Genomic DNA, 12,021 nt, shown 5'->3' on the forward strand with positions numbered 1-12,021 from the left:
TGCATGCGTGGCAAAGCACCGAGCTAAAGCCTCTTTGGAAAATCAATGAGAGCCATTCAGGGGGTTGCTACTGCACATTGATTCACAATGACCTTTCCAGGAAAGCCCTGAAGAGTCCAAACAGCTACGATTAGCTGGGAGAAGGACTGAGCATTTATTCTTGGGAGCCCTTGGAGCTTGCCTAGCTATTAAGCTGCCTGCTATTTTCTTATTAGTTGGGCTGGAGCTGAGAGTCTCGCTGCTGGACAGCAGGAGCCATGCCACGTTGGGCTGTGATCACATCAGCTCCCTCAAGACCAGTCGTGGGACAGTAGACCACCAAGGAGCCCAAGGAGCTATGGAGAAGGATAATCAGTAGGTGACACTGATACCTCTGAGCCACCAGTGACCCATTGTCCCCATCATGGTGCTGTGTTCACCATGGGACATAAAAATGAGCTCCTGACCATGTGTTGTGATTAAATTCATCCCGAGGCTCGTTCTGCAATGGGCGATGTCCCAATGTGCTGACCATATTCCTATTAAGTAAATACATTCCTGCAGTTTCAAATGGATGCAATATTTTCCTTCACTTCTCTGCCTTGCATGGCATTGCAGTGCACTGTTAAGCACTTGGCATGTTCCCCCTCAGAGGTGGCTGCATTTCAGTGGTGGATGGAACTCTGTGACATATTTCAAGGGTCATTCCCCCACATGGCCCCATTTGGATGCACCTGCATGAGAGGAACCTAGCAGAGTATATTGCTGGGAGAGGAGAAAATTTGGGCTGTGGTAACTATGTGAATCTGATTTCACTCTTATGAGTCATGCAGTCTTCCCAGACTATTGCTAATAAAACCTTTATGCCATACCAACATGTACTGGTCTGAAATCAACAAGATAAAATTAAACAAAGGCAAGTGCAAAGGACTGCACTTAAGAAGGAAAAAACCAATGCACAGCTGCAAAATGGGGAATAACTGGCTAGGCAGCAGTAATGCAGAAAAGGATCTGGTGATTAGAGCAGATCAAAAACTGAATATGAGTCATTAATGTCATGCAGTTGGGGGAAAAGGTGAATATCATTCTGGGGTGTATTAACAAGAGTGTTGAATGTAAGACACAGGAGGTAACTGTCCTGCTCTACTTGGTACTGGTGAGGCCTCAGCTGCAGTACTGTGTCCAATTCTTTAGGAAAGATGTGGATAACCTGGAGACAGTCCAGAAGAGAGCAACAAAAATTATATAAATTTTCAAGAGCCTGACCTAAGAAGAATGGTTAATAAAACAGGGCATGTTCAGTCTTGAGAAAAGCAAACTGAGTGTGGACGTGGTAATAGTCTTCAAATATGTTAGGCGTGTTCTGTAGAGGATGGGGATCAATTGTTCTCCATGTCCACTGAAGGTAGGACAAGAAGTAATGGGCTTCATCTGCAGCAAGAGAGACTGAGGTTAGATGTTAGGAAAAACATTCCAGCTATAAGGGTAGTTAAAGTCTGGAATACGCCTCCAAGGACGGCTGTAGTATTCCCAGTGCTGGGTTGAGAACAGGTTGGACAAACACCGGCCAGGGATGGTCTCGGTTTATTTGGACCTGCTTCAGCGCAGGGGGCTGGACTAAATGACCTCTTAATGTCCATTCCAGCCCTATAGATCTATGATTCCATGACCTAGCACACCAGGGCTGTGACTGGGGTTTCTAGATGCTACTCTGTGCAATAAATAATATTAATAACAACCACATGCAATAACAGATGTATTTTTGCACACCATTTGTCTGTTTTAAAGGTAGGTGCTCATGGAACAAACTGTTAGAAATGCTCCTCTATGCAGCTGGGACAGTGGAAAACGAGCATCTCCTGTTTTGAGAGAAACCCTCAGATTCGGTTATTTTCTCTGTGACACAACTAGAAGGAAACCTTTGTGGAGTCAGCAACAAGGAGCAAGAATTCCCTGCAGTCCTTGATGTTCTCATAGGTGAAGCGAGCGTTTTAAGAGACCCATTTCCATATTTCCCCAAGGAAGCCTGTTTAATTACTCAATGGAAAGCACCGAAGATCGCACTGAGCAGTATCTGGCTTTGTCATTTTGCATGTTTGGGGGGGTGGGGGGGGCGTTATTTTCTGGATCCATATACTTTCCTCTTTAATGTACTAAAATATGCAATCAGCCTAAATTATGCATGCACTGAAGAGCCAGTAAGCCAGGCGCAATTCAATTACTCTGAACTGAGAAGACTCTGAGCAGACAGAAATAAAGTTTAGAGATGTCAGACCCAAATGAAAGGACTGATATGGCAAAATCTTTATACTGCTGCTCCGGTTAATTTCAGGCAGCTTGTTCCTCCTACTCTCCATTTTGTTAGAAACTTTGGCAGCTAAGGGGTGTAATTATGGGCTGCAGAGATGGTGTTGCCAACAGGAACTGCAGATATTCTAGTTGGCTGAGAGTACGTCTACACTGAAAAAAACTAAAAAACCCCAACACTGAGTCTCAGAGCCTGGGTCAACTGACTCATGCTTGCGTTACAGGGTAAAAAATAGCCATGTGGATGTTTCCGCCCAGGCTGGAGTCTGGGCTCTGAGACCATCCCCCCCTCGCCAGACCTCAGAGCCCGGACTCCAGCCCAACACAGCCACACTGCTATTCTTAGCCCCATACCATGAGCCCCATGAGTCCACGTCAATTGACCCAGGCTCTGAGACTTGCTGGTGCATTTTTATATTTTATTTTTATTTATTTTTTTGCAGGGTAGACATACCCTGGCTATGGAACTGGAAATCAGGAGTCCTGGGGTGAAATCTTGGCCCTATTAAAATCAGCGTGAGCTTTGCCATTGACTTCAGGGGAGCCAGAACTTCACCAGTACTTCACCCTTGGATTCTAGTCCCAATTCCATCTCTAACTCCCTGTGGGACCGTGGCAGATCGCTTCTCCATGCCCTAGACCAGCGATGTCGAATAGAAATTCTATGCTAGCCACACTGCTAGCCACACTTGTGGTTTTGAATTTTTCTTATTAGCCACATTATTAAAAAGCTACATTAAGCCACATTATAAAAAAGCCACATGCATTAGTCACAATTCAATAGCCTATTAGTCACATGTGGCTAGTGGCGAACGGATTGGGCACCGCTGCCTTAGACCTACCCACTTTTGCAATGGGGCTTGGGATCTGTGGATGGAAAATGGGTATTTAAGTGAGATGTAGGAATGTGAGACAGAGGGAGGGAAGTGGTGATGGGGGTGGGGTGATACAAAAAGTTGTATCAATATGAAGCTCTGATGGTAAGAGAAAGTCAGCAGACAATTTGGCCCTAACTATCATTAGCAGTCTGATATCATGAACAAGTGATGAAGCCAGTCATAAACCGCAGCCCCATCTCTGTCCCACACCACTCTGTATCCTTTCTATGCGCTATAGTATACCCAAAAAAGTATTTTTAGATGTTATTAATTGCCTTTGACTCTCACACTTGGAAGACTGTGTGCAGTTCTGGTCACCCCATCTCAAAAAAGACATATTAGAATTGGAAAAGGTGCAGAGAAGGGCAGCAAAAATTATTAGGGTATGGAACAGCTTCCATATGAGCAGAGATTATGAAGACTGGTACTGCTCAGCTTAGAAAAGAGATGACTAAGGCGGGATAGAGGTCAATATTGATAGAGGTCAATAAAACCATGACTGGTGTGGAGAAAGTGAATAAGGAAGTGTTATTTACCCCTTTACTTAACATAAGAACCAGGGGTCACCCAACGAAATTAACAGGCAGCAGGTTTAAAACAAACATAAGGAAGTATTTCTTCACACAACACACAATCAACCTGTGGAACTCGTTGCCTGAGGTTGTTGTAAAGGACAAAAGCATAACTGGGCTCAAAAAAAGAATTAGATAAGTTCTTGGAGTATAGGTCCATCAATGGCTATTAGCCAAGATGGTCAGGGACGCAACCCCATGCTCTGGGATGAACCTAAATCTCTGTTTGCCAGAAGCTAGGACTGGAATACAAGAAATGAATCACTCCCCGTTCTGTTCATTCCATTTGAAGCGTCTGGCATTGGCCACTGTCGGAAGACAGGATACTGGGCTAGATGGACCATTGGGCTGACCCAGTATGGCCGTTCTGATGTTCACCACCACACCTGGGAACCTTTGTTACCATCAGTCCAACTGCACGGGCCTCAGAGGGAGAGTGTCTCACTGGGAAGGCAGAAATCTCCCCTTGATAGAAAGCTCCTGTTTGTAGCTGTGGCCTGAAAGCTATCACTGGTACAACACTGAATATTGCCTCTCTTTGGCCTTCAAACAGTGCATTTTGGGGAGTAAGAGGGAAGTACACTTGGGGAGTAAGAGGGAAACATTTCCCTGGTCTGTGGGTTTGAAAAGAAAATGGTGTCTGGTTAGGGGTTTGGAATGTCCAAAGGACTCCCAGCTGGGATGGAGCAGTGAGCAGACTGCAGGTGAGGTGGTCAAAGGTGCTTGGTGAATGCAATTTATCACATGTCTATGGCCACCAGGTACGTGGCACCATCTATCTATCCATATAGCTCTCGAGACAACCTTTGGGATGTTTCCAAATGCCGGTTTCTTTATTTTGAATAGCGCCGTAGGAGACTGGAATGGGGAGGTGCCATCGACTGGTTAATTCCTGTGTATCTTAATGTGCTAATACAGTTCAGATGAAAAGAGAATCCCAGGGCATTTGCTTTGTTCACAGTGTGATATCCATCCCCTTCTGTGGAGCTGGGATAGAGTACTCAGAGGCTGTTTGATAAGGTAATGCTTTTGTGTGGGCTTTATCTGAAATGTGACCTTGGGAGAAGGTAGGTAAGATTTGCTGGTGTTAGAGATGTCTTTTCTTGACAAGAGCAGCCAAGCACTGCTTCTGGGAATGAGCAATAGATTAGCAATTCAAACTGTCCTGTAATGTGGCTCTCCCAGCGGCTCGTACGTCATTGGAAGGACTGTCCAGATATGGCACTGGGTCAGCTCCTGGACCACATCTTCATGTGACCCATACGGACTGCTATACTCTTAATGTAAAACGGAGCTCTCCAGGCCCAGGGTGAAATTTTCTGGACCCCGGGGGATGGACATTCCTGGTGGAGGCAGGTCCTTAGCTGTGGAAAGCTCCCCAGAATAGATCTGATTAAGCTGTTGATTGACCTTGTTTAGCTCCAATGGGGAAATTCACTGCTTGGCACAGTAGTCAAAGAACCATGAGGAAGAGATGATGGTGAGGTACTAACCCCAGGGAAAGAACAGACTTTACAGAGATTCCACTGCTCCTTGGGGTAACAACCCCCCTGAATCAACTGTCAGCAGGAATTGAATCTTGGACTTCTCAAAGCATGACACTCTCCTGCTGGAGCTCACAGACTAATTCAGTTCATCTGGAAGCTGTAGCTGATTCAAACATCTCATGTGCTCCAGCCACGAGAGAGGGACAAAAAGCCACACCACATTCAAGTGTGTTACACTAATATACGTTTCTGAGCTCTGGTGTCTAGAGCCAATGGTGATGAGGATCCTATTGATACCCAAGGTATAGATTTTAGAGTGGTAGCCGTGTTAGTCTGCATCAGCAAAAATAATGAGGCGTCTGACCTCATACTTGGTAAAGCAAGCCCCATCCTTTCACGTATTTATACCTGCTCCTGTATTTTCACTCCGTGCATCCGATGAAGTGGGTTCTAACCCATGAAAGCTTATGCCCAAATAAATTTGTTAGTCTCTAAGGTGCCACAAGGACTCCTCGTTATTTTTGCTAAGGTATAGAGAGATCCAGTAAAAGGGAAAAGAAGCGATACCAAATCCTCCAGGGATTGATTTTCAAAAACACTCAGAGTTGTCCTAACCCATCTCCCATTGAAGTCAGGGAAAGTTTGCCTGTTAATTTTGATGGGATCAGAGTTAGGTCATTGCTGAGTACTTTGAAAATCCCACTCTTAACGCCAAAGGGTTAAACAAACAGCTTGGTCCGCCACTTCAAGTTTACAAGAACAAAAGTTTTTCCAGCAGGTAACTTTGTGGATGTGGAAGCAATAGGAGCTTCTGCAGAGACAGCATCAGCTTTGCATTAATTTTTTTTTTAATCCTTTCTGTTTGTACCAAAAGAAAATAAGTCTCTCATTTTCCAATTTTTTTCTGTCAGCTATGATTTTTCTTGTTTTTGTACAATAATGCATCAGGAGGAGATCTGCTTTTGTTCCTAGCTGAGATAATTATTAGGAGAGCATGCTTTGTTTGTTCTCATTATCTTTGTTTTAGGTGCAGAGATACCGAGTCTTATGTTGAGCTTCGTACCATAATCGCCTTCCGCTTCTGCAAGTATAACACAAGCCTCGCACCAGGGGACATGGGGTCGGATCAGGAAAGCTTAACAATATTTTGCTAGGAATCTAGACTTTTTTTCACACTTTAAGCATGGGAAATATTTACTTCCATACCTTCCACATGCAACCATGCAGAGATAGCCAAGAGAGCTACAGTAAGATACTCCTTCCAATTGATTTGCTTTACACAAAGTTTTTTTTTTTAATGAAATGAATTCTTTTGTTTCATCTCTTCTTTTTTTCTTTTCAAAAAATAATAATTTGTTAAATTGGGAAAAGTTCTAGAGATGGGACAGGACCAAAAATGAGGATCTGAAAATGATCCACTGTTTGGGAAAGTTTGCATTGGCTCCAACCTCTCTTTTGGGCTTGTCTCAAACAAAATCATAGATTCATAGAGTTTAAGTCTAGTCTAACCTCTTGCATATCACAGGCCAGAGAACCTCACCCACACACCCCTGTATTGAACCCCATAACTTGTTTGACTAAGGCATATATCACCACCTCTTGGTGCAGTCTACGAGACCCAGCTTCTCCTAACTGGTCCTCTTCAGCTGGTCTGCAATCAGATCAGGTCATGAACTTTCACCTTAAACTGTGTCTACCAGCCCTTCAGCTCCAGGGCTTGCGGTCTATCTCCTGGTGGCTTTCCCAGACGCAGCCTGGAGCAGGGATGTCACCCTCTGCTATCTCAGGCCTTTCTGCTACCTTCTCCCTCTCTGTTCTCTTCTCCCCTTTCTAGCAGGGCTTGTTTTCTCTGGCTATGTCTACACTGGCAATTGAATGACAAACTTTTGTCTTTCAGAGGTGTTAACCCCTCTCCCCTCTACCCCGAAAGACAAAAGTTTTGCCACAACAATCACCAATGTAGGATCCATTCCTGCAGACCGAAGAGGCAGGGCGCGCAGTACACAAACTATTGAAAGATGGCTCCAAATGCGGACGGAAGCCCAGGGATTGCTGGGATGCAAAGCAATGCATCACGGGGGAATTGGGACAGGACCCAGGATGCCCTGTGACCCCGCCCGCCTTCCCACAACTCTTAGCGGCAGAAGAGCAAGAGATGCTCTGTGGGATAGCTGCCCAGAGCGCACCGCTCCGAATACTGCTGCAAATGTCCCAAGTGTGAACACACTATTGCGCAGGCAGCTGACAGTGTGAACACACAACAGCGGTTTCCCTTCAGCGCTCTCTGAGCGGCGCGGTAACTGCTGGTGCTGTCACTCTGCCAGTGTAGACATAGCCTTAGGGTAAACAATCTGCTCCACCTTGGATTTAAGAGTGACACTGTAAATTAGTTTCCCACACCTGAAGAGGAGCTCTGGGGAAGCACGGAAGCTTGTCTCGCTCACCAAAAGAAGTTGGTCCAATGAAAGATAATACCTCACCCACCTTGTCTATCTAATATCCTGGGACTAACATGACTACAGTGCTGCATACATGCCTCCAGGACTGGCCGTCCTGTGTGGGGTTGTGATCAAACTGATTGCCTATAAGCACTGGGAAGACTCTCTCTTCTGTCTATGCTCAGCATGGGGCTTGTAAACCCCATTATAGCTCATCTTCCAGAAAGGCACCCAGTCCTGAAGATATCAAGAGATGGAGAACCCACCACTTTCCTTGGTAGTTTGTTCCAACAGTTAATCACCTTCACTGTTAAAAATGTGTGCCTTACTTCTCATTTGAATTTTTCTTCCTTTAACTTCCAGCCATTGGCTCTTGTTCCAGTGCTTTCTCCACTCGTTTAAAGAGCCCTTTAATTCCCGAGAGACAAGGCGGGTAAGGGAACATCTTTTACTGGACCAACTGCTGTTGGTGAAAGAGAGAAGCTTTTGAGCTACCCAGGGCTCCTTGGGTATTTTCTCCCCAGGAAGGCACTTATGCACAGTAATCTAGTAGCCTCTCAATCTTCTGTTTTATAAAACACATAAGAATCTGTACTGGCACCAAAGCTGTTTCACATACTCATAAATGAGCTGGGAAAGGGGGTAAACAGTGAGATGGCAAGGTCAGCAGATGATACAAAATTAGTCAACATAAGTGTAAAGCTGACTGTGAAGCGTTACAAAATGTTCTCTCAAAACTGCATGACTGGGCAACAAAACAGCAGATTTCAGAATAACAGCCGTGTTCGTCTGTATTCGCAAAAAGAAAAGGAGTACTTGTGGCACCTTAGAGACTAACCAATTTATTTGAGCATAAGCTTTCGTGAGCTACAGCTCACTTCATAGCATAGCAGATGAAATTCAGTGTTGATAAGTGCAAAGTAATGTACACTGGAAAACATAATTCCTACTATACATATACAGTGCTGGGATTTAAATTACCTGTTACCACTCAAGAATGAGATCTTGGAGTCATAATGGAGAGTTCTCTAAAAACATCTGCTCGGTGTGCAGCGGCAGTCAAAAAAGCGAATAGAAAGTTAGGAACCATTGGGAAAGGGATAGATAAGAAGTCAGAAAATACCATAATGCCACTACCTAAATCCACAGTATGCCCGCACCTTCAATACTGCGTGCAGTTCTGGTTGCCCCATCTCCAGAAAGATCTATTAGAACTGGAAAAGGTGCAGAGAAGGACAACAAAAATAATTAAGGGTATGGAACAGCTTCCGTCTGAGAAAAGATTGAAAAGAGTGGGGCCATTCAGCTTAGAAAAGGAGACAACTAAGGGGGGAAATGAGAGAGGTCTATAAAATCATGACTGTGTGCAGAAACTGGATAAGGAAGTGTTATTTACCCCTTCACCTAACACAAGAACCAGGGCTCACCCAATGACGTTAACAGGCAGCAGGTTTAAAACAAACAAAAGGCAGTATTTCTTCACACAGCGCACGGTCAACCTGTGGAACTTGTTGCCAGGGAATGTTGTGAAGGCCAAAAGCATAAGTGGGTTCAAAAAAGAATGAGATAAGTTCATGGAGGAAAAGTCCATCACTACCTATTAGCGATGCAACCCCATGCTCTGGGTGTCCCTACATCGCTGGCTGCCAGAAGTTGGGATTGGGCGACAGGGGACGGATCACTCGATAATTTCCCTGTTCTGTTCATTCCCTCTGAAACATCTGGTACCAGCCACTGTCAGAAGACAGGATACTAGGCTCGATGGACCATTGCTCTCAGCCAGTAGGACCAGTATTATGTTCTTAAACTAAACAGATTCTTTAAGTCTGTCACTGCAAGTCACATTTTTCCATCCCTTGAATCATTCCAACCCTCTCCAGTTTTTCAATATACTCTTAAAAATCTTTTAATAATACAGCCACCCTGGCTGAGTGATCTTGGTTTTGTTAATGTAAGTGGCTATGGGCACAAGACACACAAGGACTTTAAATTATTTGTTACAAATATACAACCTGATCCAAAGCCCATTCAAGTCAATGGAAAGATTGCCATTGACTTAACTGGACCTTGGATCAAACCCACAGGCCCCGATCCTGCAAGCACTTAGACAGATGAATAACTTCAGACTGCTCACATGTGTAGTTATGCGTAATTCAGAGACTCAGTGTATTTGTCTGTTTACAGATTGATCCAGATCACCTCAGATGTTTGTTTGAACAAATTTCAGCACGGGGTGGTTCATGTGCAGGTCGAGTGTTGGCTATTTGATAATCATGGTGTGTGATTGGACACCTAAGTGAGATGGTATTGTCTGCTGTTCATCAACCATGGTATCTGATTGGGTGACTGAAACTTTTTAAAAAGAAAAGGAGGACTTGTGGCACCTTAGAGACTAACCAATTTATTTGAGCATGAGCTTTCGTGAGCTACAGCTCACTTGAATGACAGAGAGAATAACCCACTGGTGGAGTTTTCCAGTTAATAATCATTCCTTCTGAAATCCATGGAACTCTCAGGGTTTATGAAACATTTCATCACTTACAAATTGGTGGTCACCTGGACCCTCACTTGGTTGTTCTGCACATTAATGCAAGGAGCGGTCATGCTATACAAACACACCTGTGCTATACAAATAAGGTCCTTTATTCCTGACTTTGCATCCACCCAAAAGCACCCAGACCAGAGCCTGCTACGAGTGGCAGCAGGCAGCTCTCTGTTCTGCTCAGCATTCTGTGCCCTCTACTACTATGTGAAGAATGACCCTTTAAATTCTCCCCAATCACACCCTCACACCCTCTCTATAACCATCGCAGCGGCTCCACTCACCACACCTGCTGAATAACGCATAGAATCCAACTCACCCTCTTTAGCTGTGGAAATGCACGACTCACTCTTTGTGTCACCTGACCAGCTGTGAAATGGCACCTGCCAAGCCAGCCCATCTGATCCCCATATGTCTGAGAGCAACATATTCCTTCCTTCTTTTGCTCATCTCACTCAAGCCTCCTTTCCGGCCCTCCATGCCACAGACTCTTGCTGCTGACCTGTGCTGTGGGGTCATGACACCACTTTGATGAGAGACCCTTCCCACCATAGAATCCTAGAATACCAGGGTTGGAAGGGACCTCAGGAGGTCATCTAGTCCAAGCCCCTGCTCAAAGCAGGACCAACCCCAACTAAATCATCCCAGCCAGGGCTTTGTCAAGCCTGACCTTAAAAGCCTCTAAGGAAGGAGATTCCACCACCTCCCAGGGAACCCATTCCAGTGCTTCACCACCCTCCTAGTGAAAAAGTTTTTCCTAATATCCAGAACATAGCAAATGAAACTGCATCGACCAATGGTCCATCTTGTCCAGTATTCTCTCTTGGACAATGGCCCGTGGCAGATGCTTCAGGAGAAGGTGCAAGAAACCCCCCTAGTGTACAACTATGGAATCACTACCCCAGGAGGAAGTTTCTTCCTCACCCTCATAAATTAGTGACTGGCTTATGTTCTGAAGCATGAGCAAGTCTATCCCTTATAGCTTATTTTAATCCTGTCTCCTCTGCAGTTCTTGTAATCTGGAACATCCTCCTTGTAGCCTTCCGCCTAAGCAATTCCCTGTCGACTGTGTTTTCAACTCCCATCTGAAAACATGCACGTCGCTCCTCTTGGTACAATAAAACCAACTCAGTGCTGGAAGAGTGAGCTGGATTCTGCTCTGCCTTGTGCATGAGCAACAAAAATGACTGGCTGCATGAGGGTACACAGCTGGATTTGCCGAGCCCAAGATGAGCTGTGTAGGGCTGGTAATTAGATTTGTAAACTGAGCAAATTTGAAGTGGAATCAGTGAGGAGGAATAAATATGAAAACCAGTTATGTCCTTTTAACCAAGTTGCTTTTCTGACTACAATCATCTCACTGTTTACAGGCAAGTTTAACATAAAATGGGAATATCTGACCCACTTCCCCCCCCCACCAAGTTGAATTGTTAAATGAATTAGGGTGATCAGGATGAGATCAAGGATTCTCTTTCCAGTAGAATTTAAGAAATGTCATTGGATGCAGCTTAATTTGGCCCATGAATTCTTAAGTCACACACACACACAAAGGAATAATTGGAGCACTGAGATGAGAATTTATGGTACCATTTCGGCAGGGGAATCAGTGTAGATTATAGAGCAGGGCATTGCTACAGTGGGAATTCTTGTTGCGGGCAGGGAACATAAGTAACAAGGGCAGACCCTCAGGAGAATCTGCTGGGTGACATTCCTCAAACAGGTTTTGCTATCAGAAAATCTAATGAGGCTTAAAGAAAGCTGATAATTCATTAGCATTCTTGACATCTTTGCTGATTACTCCCCCTTGGCAGCACAGCA

This window comes from Chelonia mydas, chromosome 9, assembly GCF_015237465.2.
Source record: "Chelonia mydas isolate rCheMyd1 chromosome 9, rCheMyd1.pri.v2, whole genome shotgun sequence".
Lineage (NCBI taxonomy): Eukaryota > Metazoa > Chordata > Testudines > Cheloniidae > Chelonia > Chelonia mydas.